General features: G+C 36.6%; 1 protein-coding gene across 3 annotated transcripts in view; it reads right to left on the reverse strand.

Annotated features, from left to right (window-relative positions):
- Window positions 1-24,943, reverse strand: part of LOC127447647 (beta-1,3-galactosyltransferase 1-like) — a 214,348-nt gene that overhangs the window by 6,629 nt on the left and 182,776 nt on the right. The gene's annotated exons all lie outside the window — the stretch shown is intronic.

Here is a 24,943-nt window from a genome sequence, read left to right on the forward strand (position 1 = left end):
ACATGAATGTATTCAATTCAAATAAATATATAATTTAATAATTCCATCACTACATAAACTGCAAGTCAGTCTTTAAATGGCACTCAACAAACAAAAGCTTACGAATAACATGAAATCAAAATTGATCCTAAAGTTAAAACACAAAGAATGTTTTCCTTCGTAATCTATTATCAAAATGAAAATGCTTCATCTCTGAAATAAATGAAAGTAAAATGGGTTGCGTGACTGCATTTGAAATTGATTTAAAAGTCACACTAAATCAAACTCTTATAAAACAGGCATCCCTTCAAAACAGATTGCATTGTGTGCTGTGTTCTCTGTCCAAGGTCCTGAAACTCTGTGGCTCTGAGCTTTGATTATATCAGCTCTGTCTGTCCTAATGTTTTCTCTGGTTTTGTTACATTAAACACGTCTCAAGTACTGTCTGCTACAATCAGCTCAGCATTGCTTTGTTTTAGTTAACATGGCTAAACTCGACTCTGAAGCCTGATGATGAGAATGTGGAATGACAGCTCATAAAAAGAGACTCAGTAGAAAAGTTACGTATGCTAGTCGTCACAGAGCTAGTCCACTTTAAACAGTGTTGGCAGTGATGAAGCATCTGTGCTGTCTCTGTATGCCACTATTAAGGGTTCTTCAGATGGGATCTTGGCAACTCAATGTGTGATATTTGCACGTTTGATAAATGTGTGTGTGTCAACAAAATTATGCAACCAGCAACTAGCATGTACAGTATTGCTTTCTGGGAATAATACAGATGTACAATTTTGCCTTAGGATTATTAAATTTCACATGCCTATAATAAACAATAATGGACCCTACAATGGTGCTTGTTAAAGCGAGCCAAACTATTACTATTGCTCATTCTTATCAGGACATGAAACGTATTAACCAGTCACCATCCAAAACGAACGATTTGTTTTATAATTTGCATTCAGAAATGTCATGAAACTTTGATTCATACAGTATATGGGTGTTTCTTCAACTTTGGGCTCTTTCACGTCCAAGTAGTTGATTTTTATTGAAATGAACAGATTTCAACTTTTTCTTTTTTGTAATGTGAAGGTAAGATTAAAACTGAGTTGGAAACTTTTTACCATGCCTACATCAGTTATTTTTTAGTACTTTTTATTTAATTTTTATTTTTTTTAAATTATGTATATTTTACTGTTTCTCAGACTCAGAAATTCAATATTAAACAACGAAAATCCATTATAAAAATACAAATTATTACATGTTTATAACTATGATAATCTAAACACAGTGTTGGGGAGTAACAGAATACATGTAACGGGATTACGTATTTAAAATACAAAATATAAGTAACTGTATTCCACTACAGTTACAATTTAAATCATTAGTAATTAGAATACAGTTACATTCAAAAAGTATTTTGATTACTGAAGAGATTACTTTGCATTTTACTGTCATTTGTTCCATTGAATATTTAGTCCTTTCAGATGGAAAACATTTATACATATAAATGATGCGATCCAAAGTGCATTTGAACAGCGGTGAAACACTTTCTTATGATGTGTTACATTCATACGAGCAGACAGAGAAGTAAGTCTGAAGTAAGTTTGGAGCAGAAGAAATAGAAATAAACCTGTCAAAATTGTCAACTTTATGCTAAGCTAAAATGCTATTTCTAGCCATTTTACATGCACGTTACCAGGCACGATCATATTAAAATTCACATTGGATCATAATTTCTTTTTTCTAGTAAGACCTTTGATATTAGGGCAAAAATGTTATTCTTGATAATAATTTTTGTATTGTTTTCCTGTAAAAATATCTAAAAATCCTTAAAACAAGATCAATTTGATTGATCTTGTTTTAGAAACAACACTGCATAAGATATTTATGTTTTTTCAGAGAATGTATTTTTAACATGTGTATTTTGTCTTACTGTACTGGCAGAGTTTTTATAGTCAAAACAAGTGAAAAAATCTACCAGTGCTGAAGAAGTAATCCAAAGTATTTAGAATATGTTACTGACCTTGAGTAATCTAACGAAATACATTACAAATTACATTTTACAGCATGTATTCTGTAATCAGTGGAATACATTTCAAAAGTAATCCTCCCAACCTTGTTTAAACAAAGAGTAATAAACATAAAAACCATTTCAATATTTATTGTGTGAAAATGATTTCTATAAATGTTTCTATCAAAAGTTATTGTACTTGTTAACCAAGTCGACAAAAGTGTCCAGATGAAATATAAGACCAGATAAATAAAAATACATGGTAAATATCACTTGTTAGAAGAATATTTGGTAACACTTTACAATAAGGTTTCATTTGTTAACATGAGTTAACATCGAACAATACTTTTACAGCAATCTTGGTTCATCTTAATTTCAACATATAGAAATACATTTTTAACATCAAAAGTTGTATATGTTAATATTAGTAAATGCACTATGAACTAACATGAACTAACAAAGAACAATTTTATTTTTATTAACTAACATTTACAACGATTAATACAAATATATTGTTCATGATACCTAATTCATTAACTAATGTTAACGAATGGAAACTTATTGTAAAGTGTTATCGAATATGCTCATTGGATGTCATTTCCAATCAAGTTTGTGCTAAATTATGCACAAAGTGTGAAATTATAATTTTATTATGTGTAATTAGGATACATAATATGTAAGCTATAAAATTAGCCTCAGCAAGACACAGGAGTTGGACATTTTATTTTTTTAAACATTAAAAAATATCATTTCTATCAGCGTCATTTCCAACACAGAATTCTATTAAACACAATACAGAATTTGAGATGTGCTGGAAATGATGACTTTCAGTAAAAACATTACACATTTCCTTATTCATGCACATACACTGTTGGAAATTGTTAGTAGACAAATTCAATAAACTAGAAAAAAAAAAGAGGGAAAAATGTTTGAACGAGATTTTACTTCTAGAAGTCAACAGTGCTAAAAGTGCCTGAAGCTGAAGAAACACCCATTTATTCACAGATATTCAGATTTGAAAGTATGTGAGCTAATGATCTGTTAAACATTATTATAATGTTTGTTAGTTTAAAAATGACTTAATGAAAGATGTACCCAGATTTTTAACTAAGGAACACATTTGCTTGTGTCGAGCTGTTATTTCAGGAAAATTATAGGCAAAATCATCTTCTCTTAAATGAGCATCAAGATCTGTACAACTTTATATTATCTGTGTGGTTCGTTTCATTTAGATCCAATACATCTACACCAAACTTCCATCCAGAAGGCATTTCAGGTAAGAGAGACTCTGGATTCTATTATAGATGAAACAATTATGGAATATCTCACAAAAAGAAAAACTGCAAAGCCACCCAGCTGTTTTTATGGCCTAATGATAATATGAATGAGCTCCACAGTAGTTTGCCAGGATTGCACCATCTGCCATATAGAGATCATTCTGAAATCTCTCACTTTCCTCAAAGGTGTGATGGGAAAATCTTTTTATATGAAGAGCCAGCAAGCGGATGACATTACTTTGGTGCACGCACACACACACACACACACACAGAGAGAGAGAGAGATAAATCGAGATAAAATATTTGTTAGCCTGTGTTCATATCCAGTCTATTGCATCCAACTCCAATATATTAACCTTAAAGGAAACTTTAAGGTTTGTCCCGTGATAACATTATTCACTTGCCAGTCTACAAGTTGAGTAACCAGAACCTTACACACACAAACACACACACTGGATTGAATGGAGATAATTTCACAATCACAGCATGTTTATCAGGCAAACAAGGAGAAAATATTGTCTGTAAGAAAAGTTTAAGACTTCAAAAGGCCAAATGCCGCTGTTAAAACAAGGACCGGCCAGAGATTTAGATAAGCAATATATAGACTCACATTTAGAACAGAAACACATTCAAAGCAAATATTTGGAACAAAACACATTTATGCTGTTTTTATTTGACCAGGTTAGTCCCTTGAGATCAAATATGGCAGCTGTTTCATAAAAGCTTTTTCAGTTACACTCTACGTTTTTCCATGGTACTTCCTTATTATTTGTCTAATTGTATTGCACACGCAAACGGACACTTTCCTCATATATCTCTCATATGAAGCTTTGGGAAGTCCAATTAAGTTTAGTGAATCAGTTCATTCAGACAAAAAACACAAGTCACCAATTAATTTGAGTGTCTGCACTGCATTTTAGGACTATTGAGGAAGTATTTAGTTAACTGCTGCTGTTTGTCACAGTTTTTTTAAACACAGTTATATAAATAAGGCTGTTTTTAGTTGTAATAGATGTATTTTCTGTGAATGTATCTGTTCAAATTTAACCTCCTGAGACCCGAGCGTGATTGCTGTGTGCATTTTCCATTCCCCTTTTTGATTTGTAACTAGTAGCCCCCAAGAAACATGCAATATATATATATATATGTATATATATATATAAACTCTGCAAAAAAAGAAATGTCCCTTTTTCAGGACAATGTATTTTAAAGATAATTTTGTAAAAATCCAAATAACTTTACAGTCTTTATTGTAAAGGGTTTAAACAATGTTTTCCATGCTTGTTCAATGAATCATAAACAATTAATGAACATGCACCTGTGGAACAGTCGTTAAGACACTAACAGCTTACAGATGGTAGGCAATTAAGATCACAGTTATAAAAACTCAGGACACTAAAGAGACCTTTCTACTGACTCTGAAAAACACCAAAAGAAAGATGCCCAGGGTTCCTGCTCATCTGCGTGGACATTTCTTAGGCATGCTGCATGGAGGCATGAGGGCTGCAGATGTGGCCAGGGCAATAAATTGCAATGTCTGTACTGTGAGACGCCTAAGACAGCGCTACAGGGAGACAGGAAGGACAGCTGATCGTCCTCGCAGTGGTAGACCACGTGTAACAACACCTGCACAGGATCGGTACATCCGAATATCACACCTGTGGGACAGGTACAGGATGGCAACAACAACTGCCCGAGTTACACCAGGAACGCACAATACCTTCATCAGTGCTCAGACTGTCCGCAATAGGCTGAGAGAGGCTGGACTGAGGGCTTGTAGGCCTGTTGTAAGGCAGATCCTTACCTGACATCACCGGCAACAATGTCGCCTATAGGCACAAACTCAAAATTCTGAATTTATGTTCTGATTCCCATTGTCTCATGTCTGCCAAACATGTTGAGTGCTCCAAACATCATCTGCAGCCTGAAACTGAACTTTTGACCAGATATTAGGAGTGAATGCACTTAGCTGCATAGAGAGCTACAGGATGCTCCCTTGCTCCCTATTTAGTGAATGACTTAACCGCTGTTAGTCTGCACTGGTCTCAGAATAGTTTGAAATGCATTAAATGCTTATTTTCATCCTAACTCGGTATAAAGCCCTGAAAGCAACATTTCCATTCTCAATGTGATAATGCACAGTGAATGTAGGATATTTTAAACGAAAATGAGCATACAGTCCACGTACATGGTCATTGTGTTTAACAGTGTGCCGTTTCACGATAAATCGCTCAAATTTAAAAAACTGCATATCGGATGAAACAACTAGTTCTTATTTTTCGGCACTGGGACACAAAATCAGTGTTGGGTGTAATCTGATTACAAAGTAATTAGTTACTGTAATCTTATTACTTTTAGGGTCAAAAGGTAGTGTAATGCATTACATTTTAAATTATTGTAATCAGATTACATTTACTGACTTTCAAAGTTTATTACTTTAAGTACATCACTTGTGTAACACCTAATTCTTGATATAGAAACCATTTAAAATAATTCAATATGTAGACCTACCTCTGTGTTTCTGTGACAGCTGAAGGGACAACGACAGTGAAAAAGGAGGAAATATAGACATTATTTTGAAATCAATGAGTGGAAAAACAAACTATTCTGTGAAAAAAGTAACTTTAAATCAAAGTAATTTGTAATGTGATTACTTTCCCCATGAAGTAATTGGTAAAGTAATTTAATAATGTTTTTTAGAGAAGTAATAAGTAATTTGCAGTAGATTCCTATTATTCTATAACTGCACATAATACATCATCTGATCATCCTTAGCAATGATTTTAATGTGATTGAATATTGACATAGTAAGATAAAGGCAACAAACCAATTAGTGCTTTATAAATAAAAAGGTGTGCCTATGTAGTCAGAGACAACCAACCAACCTTTCCATACAGTGTACTGTGATGATTTAAACCTCTGCATCCTATCGATTTGCTGTAAAGGATCTTAAAGCTGTTTTGATTGATTTAATTAGAAATTCTGGCAGGTTTAAAATCGCTGTCAATAAATTCAGAAGGGGAATGGTACATAAAAAATACTTATATATTCAGCAGATTGGTTTCCAAATCATTTTTATAGCATTCTGTCTCTCTTCAATGTTTTTCATCAGTTGTTTTGCAAAGTTAATTCCTAATGCATAATGATATAAGAGGTGCCAATGTCCTTTGCTCTTATTGTAAATGAAGGTAGTAAATGAATCTGCTAATTTATTTCTTTAGACACTTGATAAAAACACTCATATTGGCTGTTACACGGACAGCTTTTGTTTCGGCAGCTTATTTGTATGGACTGATTTAGGGACAAAATAGCCCCCAAAATAGCCTTCATGGTGTTTTGGAGCAGAGCCACAAATTTAAATGCTTTTTAAAAGCCTTACTGACTCTCTCCTTAGTAATGCAAATCTAACAATCTAACACTGATGGAAAAAAAAGATGGGTGATTAATTGTGGGATTGTGTGAGTTAATCTCTCTGGCTGTCATCCCACTGTTCTGTTGCCATGGTGATCTGTCACTCACACAATCCCACACAGTATTTAAAGCCTTTCCACACACACACACACACACACACACACACACACACAAACAAACATATTCAGTTTCAGTGCATCCGCTGAACACACACCAGTTCACATTTTCACTTAAGGGAATATTCCGGGTTCAATACAAGTTAAGCTCAATCGACAGCATTTGTGGCATAATGTTGATTACCACAAAAATTGATTTTGACTCGTCCCTCCTTTTCTTTAAAAAAAGCAAAAATCTGGGTGACAGTGAGGCACTTACAATGGAAGTGAATGGGGCCAATTTGCTGACGTTAAAATACTCACTGTTTCAAAAGTAAAGCCACAAGATGTAAACAATATGTATGTTAACATGATTTTAGTGTGATAGAATCACTTACTAACCTAATTGCCAATTTTACAAATTCCTTGTCATGATGATGTAATGCCGTAAACCCTACAACAACTGTAAAAGTGACAATTTAAACAACTTGACAGCTCAAATAATAAACAAGTTTTAACAGAAGAATTAATGTAAGTGCTTTTATAAAATTATAAACTTCACATTTCTACCTTTTAAACCCTCCAAAAATTGGCCCCATTCACTTCCATTGTAAGTGTTGATTTTTTCTTTTTTTAAAGAAATGGAGGGATGAGTCAAAATTAATTTTCATGCTTGTCAACATTGTGCCACAAATGCTGTTGATTGAGCTTGTATTGAACCCGGAATATCCTTTAAGTCAACTTTTTTAAACTTTCTCGGCCCAGAACCCAAATTAGAAATGTTGTGTTTACGTCCGACCCACACTTATAAAACCATGCAATATGCTATTTGCTATATCCGTTAATTTATTCAGTTTTTTACGTCTAAACAATTGTGATATAGACAGACTATTAAAGAAATCATTATTATTCTTTCAATAAAAAACATTTTAACTAAAAAATAAATATTTTAATATGCACTCTCTCAAATTGTAGAAATATAGAAAAAAATATATTTTATATTTTGTAACCTATACAAAAATGTACCATGGCAAGCACAGAAACCTAGTTACAGTTATGGTTAATACAATAAAATAAAAATGTTACAAAGAAAACGGGTGAGAACCTTTTAGTCAGGAAAAAATAGAAAGATTTTGAATTTTTATAGTAGGCCTGGTAGAAATAATTGCAGCAACTTGGCAGGGACTATGGTTACCATGGTAAATGGTTCATTCCTTTGTGACTAATAGTTTCAAAAGAACAGAAAAAAACAACAATAGTCAAGCTGACCATTGTTCATCATACTGATGTCTTTCTATTTATTTAGGATTGGACTGTGAAAAATTGCAATTGTTTGTAAGCAACACTTTGATAGACAGTGCTCACGTATTTATGCTTGTGTTCAACGTTACATCAATTCCTAACTATTTTCCTAACTTGAAGAACTGCTTTTCATCTTTTATCAGCCGTGTGAGGATGTCGTATTATTATGAATGACTTATTAATTTGAACATGCCCATAAAACTCATTGTTGGCGCTCCTCACCTTTCTGATCCTTTATATAAAAACTGAGACAAACAAATTAATCGTGGAATTTGTCATCTTTCTGTTTGGCAAGTATACACATTAACTGCGGTGTCATGAAAAATGTCGAGCTGAGTAACTTGTTGACTGCAGCACCTGATAGCACTGGAGAAAGAGAGCGTGCCTATCAAATTATATGGTGCAAAAAAGCCGAAAGACAGCCCCGGCCAGTGCAACAGCATGGAAGTGTGCTCTGAAAAGAGCACATTTGCTCTTCGCAATTTCAGTCACACTAAGGAAATAATTGCTCTAATTTTAAAATGCATTGCGACCAAACATGTATGGCTATGTCATGCAATTTAAGGTCACGACCCATAGTTTAAGGAATGCTGCTTTAAGTGATAGTAAAATGATTCTCTCAAACAAGTCTCCCTACACTTTCAAACTTTTTTTTTTCTTTGATTTTTTTCCCCTTTTTCTCCCAATTTGAAATGCCCAATTCCCAATGTTCTTTTAAGTCCTTGTGGTCGCGTAGTGATTCGCCTCAGTCCAGATGGCGGAGGATGAATCCCAGTTGCCTCCACGTCTGAGACCGTCAACCCACGCATCTTATCACATGGCTTGTTGAGTGCGTTGCCACGGAGACATAGCACAAACATAGGCTTCACGCCATCCACCGCGGCAACCACGCTCAACTCACCACACGCCCCACCGAGAACGAACCACATTATAGCGACCACGAGGAAGTTTCCCCATGTGACTCTACCCTCCCTAGCAACCGGGCCAATTTGGTTGCTTAGGAGACCTGGAGTCACTCAGCATGCCCTGGGATTCAAACTAGTGAGCTAGCGAACTCCAGGGGTGGTAGCCAGTGTATTTTACCACTGAGCTACCCAGGCCCCCCCACTTTCAAACTTCTTATATATTTGTATATATGAATATTTTGCAATAAACTTAATGCATTGTTTTTATATAAAATCAACTTTCGATCAGTAGTCTTATGTTTTTTTTATGTATTTTTTTTAACTCGGTTACGTTATTCACAATGCTTCATGGGATTGTCGTTCATTCCCTCGTGAATTACGCAGTCTTTCCCTTTGCCTTTTAGTCAAATTTTCAATTTTTCAAATCAAAGTTTGTAATTTTGTGGTTCACCTTGGAGCTGGTTGGTTTGGTTCATGGCTTAGAACTGTTTTATGATGGATTTTATGGAATCCCTATGGAACAAACACTTCTGGATCTAAGGCGGCTGAAAAATTGGTCGGGCACTATTGCACTCTTTTCTGCCAAGAAAAAAAGTCATGTTTACAAGGTACCTGCTGAAACAATGAATGCTTTTAAGAAAGAATTCACTGGATTTGATAAAGTTTGCTAGAATACATGGCATCAAATCTTTGAAAGTTTTTTGTTTGAGGCACTTGGTAGCAATTAAACTAGATATCCATGAGCAAAACTGTTATGTCAGAGTTATGTCTGTGAAATAATCTGTACTTATTACTTTTGGATGGGCAGAAATTACTGTATAATTACAAAGTCTATATATACACATTTCCACAAATTTCTTCAGTGTTTTCTGTACAAATGTTGGTAGATCATTCCTTGGTGTTCACCTGGCGGAGAACCTCACCTGGTCCCTCAACACCAGCTCCATTACCAAGAAAGCCCAGCAGTGTATCTACTTTCTTCGAAGGCTGAGAAAAGCACATCTCCCACCCCCCATCCTCATCACATTCTAAAGAGGGCTATTGAGAGCATCCTGAGCAGCTGCATCACTGCCTGGTTTGGGACTTGCACCATTTCGGACCGCAAAGCCCTGCTGAGGATAGTGAGGACAGCTGAGAAGATCATCACATCACACCACATGCTGCATCCGCAAAGCAACCAGCATTGTGGATGACCCCACACACCCCTCACACAAACTCTTCACCCTCCTGCCGTCTGGCAAGAGGTACCGAAGCATTCGGGCCCTCATGGCCAGACTGTGTAACAGCTTCTTCCCCCAAGCCATCAGACTCCTCAATACTCAGAGACTGGACTGACACACACACACACACACACACACACCTGTACACCATCCAACTTTTGCACATGTCCAGAGTTGCACTTAATTCATGTCACTTTATACCTGGCTGCTACCTCAATAACTGCTATGTCCATAGAACACTATTTCATAGTATGTTATGTTTACATTCAGCATTTTTAGAAAGTGTCATCTTTTTGCACTACTCAGATTAGAAATGTGTACTGGTCTCTCACTGTCTCTCACTGTGCCTATTGTCCTGTTTCCTTTTTAGTAATTATTGTACTGTCCTGTACTTTTTGCACACGTTTGCACGTGCTCTTTATGTAGGAATGTGTAGGTCTTATTCAGTCTGTGTAGTCTTATGTGGTTCTGTGTTTGTCCTATGTTGTTTTATGTAGCACCATTGTCCTGGAGGAACATTGTCTCGTTTCGCTGTGTACTGTACTAACTGTATATGGTTGAACGACAATAAAAAAACACTTGAACTTGAACTTGAATTAGATCAACACTGCTGTTGTTTGAATTATTTTTACCCACACAGGTATAATTGTAGTATCTACTTTAGATAAACCATAAACTATTTCAGATAAACACACCCCTAAATGTGAAATAGAAACAAAACAAACTGCCACTGGTCCCATTTCATGTTGTGTAGATAGTCACTTCCTGTTTAAGTGGGCAGTTCTTGGTCAGAATAAGCTGCAATCTTGACCAGATTTTATGCTTTTCGATAACATTAACCCCACCAGAGTATCCTGCTGTATCCGACTCTAGCACAAGAGAAACTGAGATGTTTTTCTGGTTGAAGGTGGGTGTTGTTTTAATTCATGAGTGGGTTGTTATTAAGCTGGACTCAGGTGGACATGGAGAGGGCGAAGATGCCGGTGAGTCTATGGGTCAGGGGGTCAGAACTGAATTGTTTCACTGGCTCCGTTCCAAAATCTAGTGAACTGCCTACGTAGGCGGCATTTTAGGTCATAATAGGTGCACTCTTAACACAAAGGCTGTCCCAAAAGGTAGGATCGATACCTTCTAGAGACCTTCTTTAGGCCAAATTCAGGCAACATCGCACAAATCCTTCAAAAAGGAGATAATCCCATTATGTATTGCAATGAGTTTAGTGGAATAAAATCCATTGTTATATACTCATAACAATATTATAATCAATTGTTATATATACTAAAATACTTGAAATGAAATCAATACTGAAAATGCCGATAGAAATAGTTACAGTTAATTAAAGTATGCTGCTTCAGAAAGTAGCTGCTTATAGTAAGTACACAGTAAACAGCAAGACAGCTCAAACTGCCTGTACAGTGGATGTCACACGAGACTTATGTTATGATGTATGGGTTGTTTACATGAAAAATTCTGCATTACAAAATATAAGTCGTCACTTTTCAGCAGAATAGGCAGAGTCACAGAGAAAAGCATTGAGCCATACTTCGAATCATATCAGTTCAAATGAGATCCGAGCGGCACTGAGGCACCAGTAAATTCCTGAGGAGATCTTGAACAAATCCTTTCCTTCAATTATTACAGACGGGATTCGAGCTATGCCTGAACTCTTTCAAATTTCACTTGCATTGCCAAAAGCTGTCAACCCATTCCCATTTGGCATGCATTGCAAATCATCTCACAAAGGCATGTATATTCATGAAACGGAAATAGTCAACATGAAAAGTCATATCTCGAACCTCAGGGGAACATTACAAACCACTGAAATAATTACACAAAACAACCAGAAGATACTTTGGTATATAGTGATTTATAGTGCAGCATGGGGCAAATCTGTAGAAGGAGAACAATGTGAAGACACCTATTCATCAAAGCAGTGGCATCCATTTCTTCTTGCCGCTAGGTTCAGCTTTCTGCAGTCTACTCAGTAAAGAGAGCAATTGTACTGTTGTCTATACGTCAGAGAGGAGAGGCTGTGATTTATAGTCATATAAATATATTGATATTATTTATATCATATTTATAGTTTAAACACAGCATGCTCAAACAGCTAACCAATAAAGACATTTACACTTTAAAAGATGACACTTTCAATTTACAAATCTGCATTTCTATAGAAATAATAATTATATTTATAATTATAATAATTATAATAATAATTAGCCAATTAGAAGTCAATTGGCTAATTGCCTAAAGGCTTGACATCATTTTCTAGAATTTTCCAAGCTGCTTAAAGGCACAGTTAACATGGTGTATGTAAACTTCTGACCCACTGGAATTGTGATATAGTAAATTAAAAGTGAAACAAAAAAGTTGTTGGAAAAAATTACTCGTATCATGCACATAGTGCAGTTGATGTCCTAAACGACTTGCCAAAACAATAGTTTGCTAATATGAAATCTGTGGAGTGGTTAAAAAATGTGTGTGTAAACTTCTGACTTCAACTGTATATGATGGAGATATACTGTAGACCAGCAATTAATAAATAGTGCAGACAGAAAGCAAGAATGTGTCATTTGTGAACGAATGGCCCCTTTAAATGTTATGTTTCAAGCTAAATCAGTCCACAGCTTAAGGCCAGAAAAACACATATTAAGAAAGTATACAGTGAGAAAGCATTAAATAATTAATAAAACAAGAAGGGTGCGACAAACAAACATAAACAGATACGCGCAGTGTGTTTTCCCATTTGGCTTGCTCTATCATCATCTCTTTTCCATTTGAAAGGCTGCGTTTAGCCTGGCTGCCAGTTAATGATGCATGAAGGTCTTGGTAAAGGATGCTGTTTCCTCTCTTGAGAATGTCCCTTTCCCAGCAGATCTCTAATTAAAACTAGCCTTGATAAGACCTCGCCACATGCAGCCAGACTTTGTGTTTTCAAACGATAACATGTAATTGAATGATTATTGGTAGACATCTCAGATGAACACGTTTTTGTTTTGTTTTGTTGGAATGGCACAGATGTATACCGAGGGAGAAAAAGGCAGAACATTACAGTATCAGGCAGTCTTAATGGATGTCTCGCTCTCAAAAAAATAAATAAATTACTAAATATATATATATACTGTCATATCACAAAACTATCTCAATTGTAAAAAAAAAAAAAAAGGAAATAAAGAGAAAGACTAGGTTTTCTGAAACTCTAAGCAGAATGTTTTCCAAGCACAACTACACAATGGCAAATTTTGCAAAAGCATTGTTGACAAAGTAGTACGAAAGAATGTAAATTAGCGAGACCATCCGACTAATCGTAAGTCTATTACTTTCAGCTAATATGTGTATGTTTTTCACTTGTAAAATACTTTCTCCAATCCCAACTTTATATGTTGTCAACTACAGTATAAACAAGCCATTCGTAGGTTGATTTCCCCGAAAAGTGCAAACATTTTGGCACTATCAAAAAAGGTGTTTGGGGCAGGACTAGGGATGGAACAGTGATGTCAAATGTACCAGTCGATACAAAAAAAAAAAAAAAAAAAGGTACTACCGAGCACCGACTATTCGGTCCCTATGCACTGTCTGACTAACAGACGGCTGCTTAATGCTCACACGCTCATTTAATTGTGTGTTTTGATACTACTTTTACACTGAAATGGACAATTAATCAAATTAAAATTGTGATATGTCCTAATGTTATTATTGAACTGCAAATGGATGTGATTTAGTTAAATAAATATACAGTCTGCATGTGATGCCGCTGCAAAGTGAATGTGTGAAGCTGCTCATATGCTGAAAACACAGACTGATCAAAACACCACATTTAATGAGCATCGCTTGCTGTGCTTATTGTAATAGATGACAGAAGCGCTCATTCACTGTGAGGCGTGCAGTGCCTGCAGCCTATATATTTATATAATTAAATCGCAGCATTTTGCACTTCAATAATCACACTAGTTCATTTAATTCATAAGTGTGAAACTACCTGCAATAACACACAACCAGAAACGCCTTTACGTCAAAATAAATGTTTGATTTAAAGTAAAAGCTTGATGCATGAATTTTAAGAAACTGCGGCAAAAATATTACTAGTAGGGGTATAAAAATGCATCGATGCAAAGCGGTGCATTAATCTGTCAAATAAATTTCGATGCATCGATTGCGGAAATTAAGAATCGATTATAATTACTATATAAATGAATGAATGATTGTTATATTTATACTGAGCTTTTCTGACACTACACTCAAAGAGCTTTACATACTGAACAGGGGACTCACCCACCACCAGTGTGCAGCATCCACCTGGATGATGCGACGGCAGGCATAGTGCGCCAGTACGCTCACCACACACCAGCTGTTGGTGGAGATTAGAGAGTAGAGTTATATAGCCAATTTAGGGATGGGAATTATTAGGAGGCCATGATTGATAAGGGCTAGTCTTTGTGAGAGTGCCCAGGGATTTTTAGTGACCACAGAGAGTCAGGACCTCGGTTTAACAGCTCATCCGAAGGACGAAATAAATACCCAATATATTAATACCCAGTGTGACCGTCTCATATTACACAAGCCTTCTCGCAACAGGCACGGAGCGGAGCAAGCGCAATTGAAGGACTACTTTGAACTTAAGAAATTTTATGCTGCTGAGTTCACCCTGAGAGCCTACATAAGATAAAAAAGATGGATGAACGCTGCCGAGTTCGGCTTTCTGTGTCATTATTCAAAACTGTTTGCATCCATCTGAACAAAGTAAGTTCATTGTTGTTGCCGCCTTCTCCGATTATGATATATTATAATAATATTGCTTTTGTATCTCCAAAAAATGTGTTATTTCTCCATAGAACAGTTTAACCATGAATAGAACTCATCTTAAACAAATTTGATTGGTGGGAAGACATGTGACTGTGAACGAAAACACTCACTTTTACATTCATTGTCTTTGTAGTAAATGCCACAGAATATAGGGAATACGGAGCAATTTAAGATGGTTCTGAAGGGAACCAACAAGTTGATTACAGTCACCTATGATTGGCCAATGTTACACTGCAGTCACAAAAAAAAATTTAATTTTTACCTTGCGCTGTGTCTTGTGAATGGAGCTGCAACCTCCGTTTAGCCGCCTCTTTCCCTATCCCAAATGTATAGGGAATTTGCGGTTACCACAACCCATGCACGCTACTAATAGACAGTTTTTAAATCTATGACTCTGCTTGATTTAAACATGGATTGTATCTGTCTGCACATGACATTTCAACTGTAAGTAATGTTTACTTAATAAGCACTCGAAGGAAACATGCTATTGTTTTAATTTATTATTTATATTGAAATTTTACATTTTAATAGGCTTAATTGTAATAGTGTTCAACAGCATATTACCTATTTTTTTCTGTGTTATTAAAGGAATTAAAGTTTCTGGTTCCGAATCCTCTTCATTTTTTAATTCCTTAAGGGTTTCATTAACAATTCTTTATTACATTTGAGGAAGACATACTGTATATTGAAATAAGAAATGCAATTCTTATTGGATTTACTGCTCTCAGCAGCCTGTTTTCAAATAATGAGAGGATATCATATTTTAACAGATTCTTCCAAAAGGTGTATTTACACAGACTTTTAAACTAAGATATTTTATGAATTAATTAATTTGTATAAAATACAGCAAATTATAATAAAACAAATAATGTGTATCTTTAACTACACATTGTCATATCATCAACCATCCAGTAATTACTCTGATTTATGTCTCACAAGCCTTAAAGGTGTAGTATGTAAGATTCAGATGTCATATGTTGTACTACAATCAAGAAACCAGCGTATTTGCTTACATTTATCCTGTATACCTGACTTTTAGAATAAAGAGAAGATCGTTGAAATTATTTGAAAGTTACGAAGCAAGGTAGCTTGCAATTCGTCAGCGTTAGCAGGCAAGATCATATTAGCTACAATTACACAGATCAATCCTTATGGCACTATATTTCACATGCTTTGCAGTTATGTAAGCTTACCTGTCTAAATAAGAAGAACACCAATTCAGGGTCGGTTCTGATCCCCAAAACCGAATGAAGGTCCCTCCAGGAATCAAATACCCTGCCGATGTTCACTCTAGTTTTTGCTCGACCACGATCACGTTCCCGCTTAGCTAGACGGGATTCAGTAGATAAATGTTTTTTTTTTCTTTGTTTTTTTTTGGCTTACTCTGAGTTTGTGTAGGAGTCGGTGTTGTGCTGGGAGCCGGACGTTTGCTGGATTCCATCTCTAAGATAACATTACCTAGTATTGCAGTTTGTTGTCGCTGTTGAATAGCGGAAGAGAAGCTATTACTGTCTGAGGCAAGGCTCTCGGGAGCAGCGCATAAACGTCACATCCTTTGGATTTTCCCAGCAAAAGCGACCCGCTCCCTTCGCTTGAAAATCAGTCTACAGGCTTTAATAGGCAACCTAGGAAGTCTGGGAAGGGCTCATTTTTTAAGTTACGTTACAAGCCGTTCACACATTGGCAAAAAAAAAGGTGAATATTACATGAAAATTGTTACATACTGCACCTTTAAGTACACATAACACAGTAACAGTTCTTGGTTCATTTAGAGTCAGACATGATAAAATGAAAGACTTATGGTTCAGTAAGTATTTAATTCACCAAAAATGGATAATGGATACAAGATGGTGCTGCAAATGGCAGCCTCGGTGTGGAGCTCTCCAATTCTTTTGTTGTTTTTGTTTTTTGTCCTGTGTTTAGTCATTTTTAACAATTTTTACAAAGTTTAACCAGGACGAACTGTTGAACATTCGACAGCACATACCAGACAATCTTTTCCCGGTTCTTGACTATTCGGATGTTTTGCTGGACATTTTAGTCAGAGGCGCAGCTGTGTTGTTCAAGTGCGCTATGAGACGCAAGCAAGGGAAGTGAGCCGGTGAGCTGGTCAAGCTTCATAAGCGCAGCTTTCGAACAGTGCTGCCGAGTATTCATCTAGCAAATCTCTGCTCTCTTCCTAACTAAACGGATGAACTACATCTCCTCACCTGTACAAACAAGGACTTTTCAAACTCTGCTGCCTTGTGCTTCACAGAAACCTGGCAAACTGGATTGCATTGCGGAGTTAATGGGGAAAACGAAAGGCAGTGAAACATGATTTTACATCAATGAAAGTTGGTGTACGGATGTAATAACGTTAAAGAAGATGTGCTGTCTTAATTTGGTAGCGCTCTTTATCAAATGCAAGCCTTTCTACTCGCCGTGGGTGTTTTCCTCGTTTATTCTGGTGAGTGTTCATATTTCTCCACAAGCGTGTGTGAGCGCAGCACTGCAACAGCTAGCTGATTGGATCACAGACACGGAACAACAATACCCGTACTCACTTATTATTATTCTCAGCAATTTTAACAGAGCCAATGTCACCTGTGAACTGCCAACATACAGACAGCACATCACATGCCCCACCAGAGACAGAAATATACTGGATCACTGCTACACAACATTAAAGGATGCATATCGCTCTGTCGCTAGAGCACCTTTGGGACTCTCTGATCACTGTCTGGTTCATCTTCTTCCGACCTACAGGCATAAACTTAAATCAGCTAAACCTGTAGTAAAGACTGTAAAAAGATTGACCAATGAAGCAGAGCTGGAATTACAAGCCTGCTTTGACTGCACTGATTGGAGTGTTTTTGAAGCTGCAGACACCAATCTAGATGAGCTCACAGATACTGTGACATAATATATCAGTTTCTGTGAGGATATGTGCATTCCTACTAGGACTCATTTAACATACAGCAATGACAAACTATGGTTTACAGCCAAACTCAGGTGCCGGGTCTTCCGGAAACAAAAGAAAAGGAAAGCACAGGGCCCAGATAGTGTTTCACCCACTTGTCTAAAATCCTGTGCTGACCAGCTGGCCCCCATCTTCACACAGATCTTCTGGAGCAGTGTGAAGTTCCCTGCTGCTTCAAATGCTCCACCATCATCCTTGTCCCAAAGAAACCCAAAATCACAGGACTTAATGACTACAGACCCATCGCTCTGACTTCTGTGGTCATGAAGTTATTTGAGAGACTGGTGTTGGCCCACCTGAAGGACATCACTGGACCCTTTCTGGATCCCCTCCAATTTGCTTATTGAGCAAACAGGTCTGTGGATGATGCAGTCAACATGGGATTGCATCATATCCTGCAACATCTGGACAGACCAGGGACATATGCAAGGATCCTTTTTTGTGGACTTCAGTTCGGCTTTCATCACTATCATCCCAGCTATTCTCCGGACTAAATTACACCAACTCTGTGTTCCCACCTCTGTCAGCTTTCTGACAGATAGGCAGCAGTTAGTCACACTGGGAAAATTCACTTCCAGCACCTGTACAATCAGCACTGCTCACCCCACTACTCTTCTTCCTGTACACAATGACTGCACTGCCAAGAACCCCTCTGTCAAGCTCCTGAAGTTTGCAGAAGACACTACTGCCTCATTCAGGACTACTAACTACAGGACTCCTACCCCCAACACTGTAGTAGACCAACAACTGGCTGACCACCTGAATGTGTTCTACTGTAGATTTGAAAGGCCCAATCTCACACCCCACACCTGCTCTGACCTTCACACAAACATCAACACTTCCTGCAACCCCCCTCCTCCCCACTCCTGCTACTCAACCTGTACTTCATATCTGTGAAGAGGAGGTGTGCTGTGTCTTCCGAAAAACAGGTTTTTGCACAGGGCTCAAATGGTGTTTCACCCACTTGTATAACATCCTGTGTCCTATTGTGTATTTCTGAAATACTTTATTTTCTATTCACTTTTTATTTTTTATTTTTTATTATTATTATCTCTGTCTTGTTGCTGTATTGTTTGTCCACTGGAAGCTTCTGTCACCAAGACAAATTCCTTGCATGCGTAAGCATACTTGGCATTAAAGCTCATTCTGATTCTGATTCAGGATGACAATGAGTCTGAATACAGAAGGGAGGTTGAACAGCTGGCTGTCTGGTGCAGTCAAAACAACCTGGAGCTGAACACACTCAAAACAGTGGAGATGATAGTGAACTTAAGGAGGAATTCCCCAACACTGACCCCACTCACCATTCTAAACAGCACTGTGGAAGCAGTGGAGTCATTCAGGTTCCTGGGCTCTACCATCTCACAGGACCTGAAGTGGGAGACCCACATTGACTCCAATTGTGAAAAAGGCCCAGCAGAGGTTGTACTTCCTTCAGCAGTGATTGAGTCTGTCCTCTGCACTTCAATAACTGTCTGGTTTGGTTCAGCTATGAAATCGGACATCAGAAGACTATTAAAAAGGAAAGTTCGGACTGCTGAGAGGATTATTGGTTGCCCCATGCCCTCCCTTCAAGAACTGTCACTTCCAGAGTGAGAAAAAGGGCTGGAAAAATCACTCTGGACCCCACTCACCCAGACCACTACCTTTTTGAACTGTTGCGCTCTGGCTGGTGCTAAAGAGCACTGAGCACTAGAACCAGCAGGCACAAGAACTGTTTTAAGAGTTAAAACTGCCCCATTGAGCAATAATTATGTGCAATACACAGCTTAGTCTATTTATATTTATCCAACAAATCCTACCTCTTCTGCAATTACATTCCCTTGCACTATCTGTATATAACAGATTTGTATTTGTACATACGTACACTACCGGTCAAATATTTTGAAACACTTACTCATTCTTTATTGTAATTTTTTTTTCTTTTTTTTTTTCACATTTTAGAATAATAGTAAATTCATCAAAACTATGGAATAACATAAATTGAACTATGGGAATTATGTTGTGACTAAACAAAATCCAAAATAAATCAAAACTGTGTTATATTTTAGCATCTTCAAAGTAGTCACCCTTTGCCTAGAATTTGCAGACATGTACTCTTGACATTTTCTCAACCAACTTCTTGAGGTATCACCCTGGGATGATTTTTAAACAGTATTGAAAGAGTTCCCATCTATGTATGTTTTTTAATAAAATTTTAGTTTTATAATGAAATAAATTAATATGGTGACACAATTATATTTTTGTCAAACATTTAAGCATACGCCTTCAGATCAAAAGATTTTTAAGACCATGAGAATCATTTCAGTCAAGTGTTTCAAAAGTTTTGACCCGCAGTGTATATATATATATATACACACACACACACACACACACACATATATATATATATATATATATATATATATATATATATATATATATATATACACACACACACACACACACACACACACACACACACACATATATATATATATATATATACACACACACACACACACATATAATTTTGTGTCTTACTGTGTATTTCTATATACACACGACAACACACAGATAACAATAATAAGAAAGAAAAATAATAATATGAATAGTCTAATAGAAAATGTAAGTATATATATATATATATATATATATATATATATATACTTACATTTTCTATTTGCTTTTCATTTTTATTCTTTTTTCTTTCTTTTTTATTATTATCTCTGTCTTGTTGCCGTATTGTATTGTTGTGTACTGGAAGCTCCTGTCACCAAGACAAATGCCTTGTATGTGTAAGCATACTTGGCAATAAAGCTCATTCTGATTCTGATTCTGATTCAAAAAGCAGTGGCACCTCTACATTAGGGGCAGGTGGGGCTGTACTTTCTACATCTTAAAAGTTTTATGTACTGTAAAAAAGAAGAAGAATATCTTTATGGATAATTTTCATATCCGTTCCGGAGCGGAACTTCAATAAATTGCCCTTGAAGGTCTCTGCGTTTTTCTGTCTTTTCTGAGCGCTGAAGTAAATCAATTATTGTTAATTCACACATTTAATTCCGTTATTCATTTTATCTGACTCCAATTTTATATTAATCTGACTCTAATTTTTATTTGGGGGCAGTGGTAGCTCAGCGGTTAAGGCTCTGGGTTATTGATCAGAAGATCAGGGGTTCAAGCCCCAGCACTGCCAAGATGCCACTGTTGGGCCCTTGAGCAAGGCCCTTGACCCTATCTGCTCCAGGGGTGCCATATCATGGCTGACCCTGCACTCTGACCCCAGCCTAGCTGGGATATGTGAAAAAAAAGAATTTCACTGTATATGTGCAAATGTGTGATAAATAAAGAAAATTATTACTAAAATTATTAAATTTTAAGTTGACCTCTAATTTATATTTAAGCTCAAATTAATTTCTGATCATTCTTTTAATTTAACATTTTTAGGTTATTGATTACTCTAAATCCTCTTCTATTCATTGTCCTTTTGGTCTTTGGAGACTTACGCCGGCCATTATTAAATTACGTAAACCTCCCGAAAATGGATAGCCAGTTCCGTTCTTAGTCAGTGGTTGTAGGGTTAACTAATATCGTCTGGTTTGGCTTTTCTCATAACCAGACGATATTGCCGCTTAGTCACATACATACAACTTGCTAAGACGGGCGGTGAGCAGTGACAGAGTCTTTAAATGGCTTTCTCCTACCCAGTTGTCCTGAGTGGTTTCTCCTATATTAAAGCTCCAGTTTGGTCTACCCTGGTCTATTGAAATTCAAATCCTACCCGGCTGTCCTAGGTGGTTGTCCTACCTGGTTGTCCTAGGTGGTTATCCTACCTGGTTGTCCTGAGTGGTTTAAATTCAAACTGAGAGTCTTTAAATGGCTTCCTCCTATATTAAAGCTCCAGTAATGATTTCAGAGGAATTCAGAATAAATCAAATAATAACAATTTATTTGTCAGGTAGGATATAAAACATTGTTGCAGAAATTCAAATCAAAGCCAATTTCACATGATCAGAATAAACAAGCATTACTAAAAATAAAAGACAAGTCAAAGAAACATACCTGACAAAACCACATGCAGCGGTACAGCATGGGAGATCTGTATACAGATTCCCAGAACTTCATGCCAACTCTCCTTAAATATCCAGACAGAATAAACATTGTGTACCAAATGGTATTATCTTTTGAACAATGAGGATTTGGGGGTGAATGGGTTCTTGACTTCCTGGGGTTTAACCTTGTTAACATACAGGAGATAATTTCAATTGTAGGTCAAGGAGGGGGAGCCACCTCCAGAATTATGCAGTATTTGGCAAAGACCTTATAACTTTGTTACCATTAGTTTTATCAACATGGGAAAGAGACCACTATACCAGTCGCACAGAGACCTCTTAAATGATATCAAACACATACAGTTGCATTCTTTGTTTTCATGGTATTTGTTATATTTTTCACATATATATCTTATGTCTTTGTGTTGGTCCAGAGCTGTTGAAGGAGAGAAGGGGGGGCAGCAAGGTGATTTGCAATTTATCACACAGTGGTGATATTCAGGTGTAGATTTCAGCTTTTGTGAGAGAGTTCTATGACGTTGATTCTCGCAGAGTTCTTTGACTTTTACCAGAAATGGCACCTTTTGGTTGTAGACATTCTGATGCCAGCCTTACAGTACATTATACAGGACAACAGTAGATATTCTTTTGAGAAATTCTATAATTATTAAGATCTGTTGCGTTAAATCGTTCTCATTTGCTATGTGTGGAGCTAGCCTGTCGTCCTCAGGTTTACTCAAAGGAGATCTGGAGAACATCATGCGCTTGTGCAATGAGCATTCAGTTGTTTGCCTTTGCCCCTCAGCCAATAAAAAGCTTTGATTATATGTATGTCAAGCTGACATAATCCTTCGAATTTACCGCTTGAGTGCAGACCTGCGTAGTGAATTTCATTGGTAAGTTTTAAAAGAAAACTTTATTCTAATGTGTTGCTCATCATTTCAATTAATTGTATGCCATTGCTTGTGTTGTTGATGCATTGGTTTGTATTAGATTACAATAACTGCAAAATATTGAGAGTCTTTTGTTTTGATTAGTTTTCTTATACTGTTAGTGAGATAAGTTAGTAAGATAATATGCACAGCCTACATCTGGTTTGCGTTCATGTTCCCTTTAGCTTTTTGATGTGGATGTGCATGTTTTCGTGGTGTTTTGTGCTGAGATTAAATTATTAGGGATGTTTGTGCGTGGCATCATGTTCAGAGGTTATGCTAGAAAAAAAAATCACTCTGACGGACTAATGTTAAAAAATTTCCGTCACGATCTATTTATATCAGTCACAGTTGTTTTCAATATATAAATACTAGAGCTACATTCAGTAGTTAAGATGATACTAAGAGCATTATTTGCAATGTAATCTGAAAACCCAGCCAAAGACTTGGCTGTGTAGGAGTGAAGCCTGTCACCAGTCCTTTAGCTCGGCCATTACTGGTAATAGGCAGCATTAATTCTCAAAGGGCACTGGCAGAACGCGACCTGCATGAACCAGGAGGAGCCTGCAGTTCATCTCACAGTCATAAAAGTCACTCAGCGTGCTGTACAATTCCTGATGACATGAGCCCATTTAGCTGGTGAAGCGCAGGTGATGTCATGCATAACAGAGAATGCATGACAAGGAAAAGAGTAAAAGCACAGGAAAAGGGTACTGCAGTAAGCAATTTCCTGAAGTGTTTGAATAACATCCTAAAGTGAAGATAACAGTTTGATCAACGAGGGAAGAACTGACATTGAGCCGCATGGACGGGATCTCCTCTTTTACAACTAAATTCATTCTTGCATTGCAAACAAGAAATCATTGAGCATTTTGCTAGATGGTTTGAAAGCACAGATGTGTCTCCAAAACACTGCATATCTTTCCATATTGAAGTCATCCGTAAAATAAAACCCGTAAATCCACAAATATTTAACACATATACACTAGTCAAACAAACCATAACATATCTACACTATAACTCAATTTAAACTATATGGCCAAAATTTATAATCAAAACCATAATATGTCTATAATTCATCATTAATAAACCAACAGTTTAATTAAGATTTTAACATGCACAAATGCATTTTAAACTTGAGGATCCAATATTTGGTTTTATATAAACTATACTTTCACCTATCCCAGATTAATATGCAGAGACAACTTTAATAAAGTTAATATTTTTGTTTACATTAACCTCTTGCAACCCTGCGTCCACATGCGTGGACGTTGTATTTTGGCTTTGCTATATGCAATGCATCATTTAAATTAATTTAAACTGACTGAATACTGTTCACAAGACTCTAGACTGTCATTTAAGGGTTAAACTTCTGGCGCACTGCACAAGACACAGTAGCATGGCATCAGTTTCCATGAAATGCTTCTACGGGCACAGAGCCAACAAAAGTGCCTCTGGTAAGAAACCTCTTTATGTTTTTTTTATTGAAACCTATTTGGGTGTAAAGAGTAGCGTCTATAATTTCATTTGATATGGCGCTTTAAAAAATTTATTCCTTTTTCACGTATCAGCGCGCTGATAAACATTATGTCTGCATACGTGGATTTTGGGACATTATTCCCTCAACAGTTGATTTTTTTTTATTTTGAATAACTTTCAATATTTACACATCTGTGGGTCATTTTGCTTCATTTTAATAAACATTTTGTTATATTTACTTTATCACTGTACAATATGGTTCTATTCATTAACATTAGTTAATGCATTCCTATATATTTACTGTGCATTTTCACATTGAGAATCAATGGGTTCATCCAACAGCTTAAAAATGTTGCTTTCAGAGGCTTTATATGGAGTTAGGATGAAAATAAGGTGCATTTCAAACTGTTCTGAGACCAGTGCAGACAGACAGCACACTGGAGGTTAAGTCATTCAATAAATAGGGAGCAAGGGAGCATCCTGTAGCTCTCTATGCAGCTAAGTGCATTAAATCCTAAAATACGACCAAAAGTTCA

Source organism: Myxocyprinus asiaticus, chromosome 10, assembly GCF_019703515.2.
Source record: "Myxocyprinus asiaticus isolate MX2 ecotype Aquarium Trade chromosome 10, UBuf_Myxa_2, whole genome shotgun sequence".
Lineage (NCBI taxonomy): Eukaryota > Metazoa > Chordata > Actinopteri > Cypriniformes > Catostomidae > Myxocyprinus > Myxocyprinus asiaticus.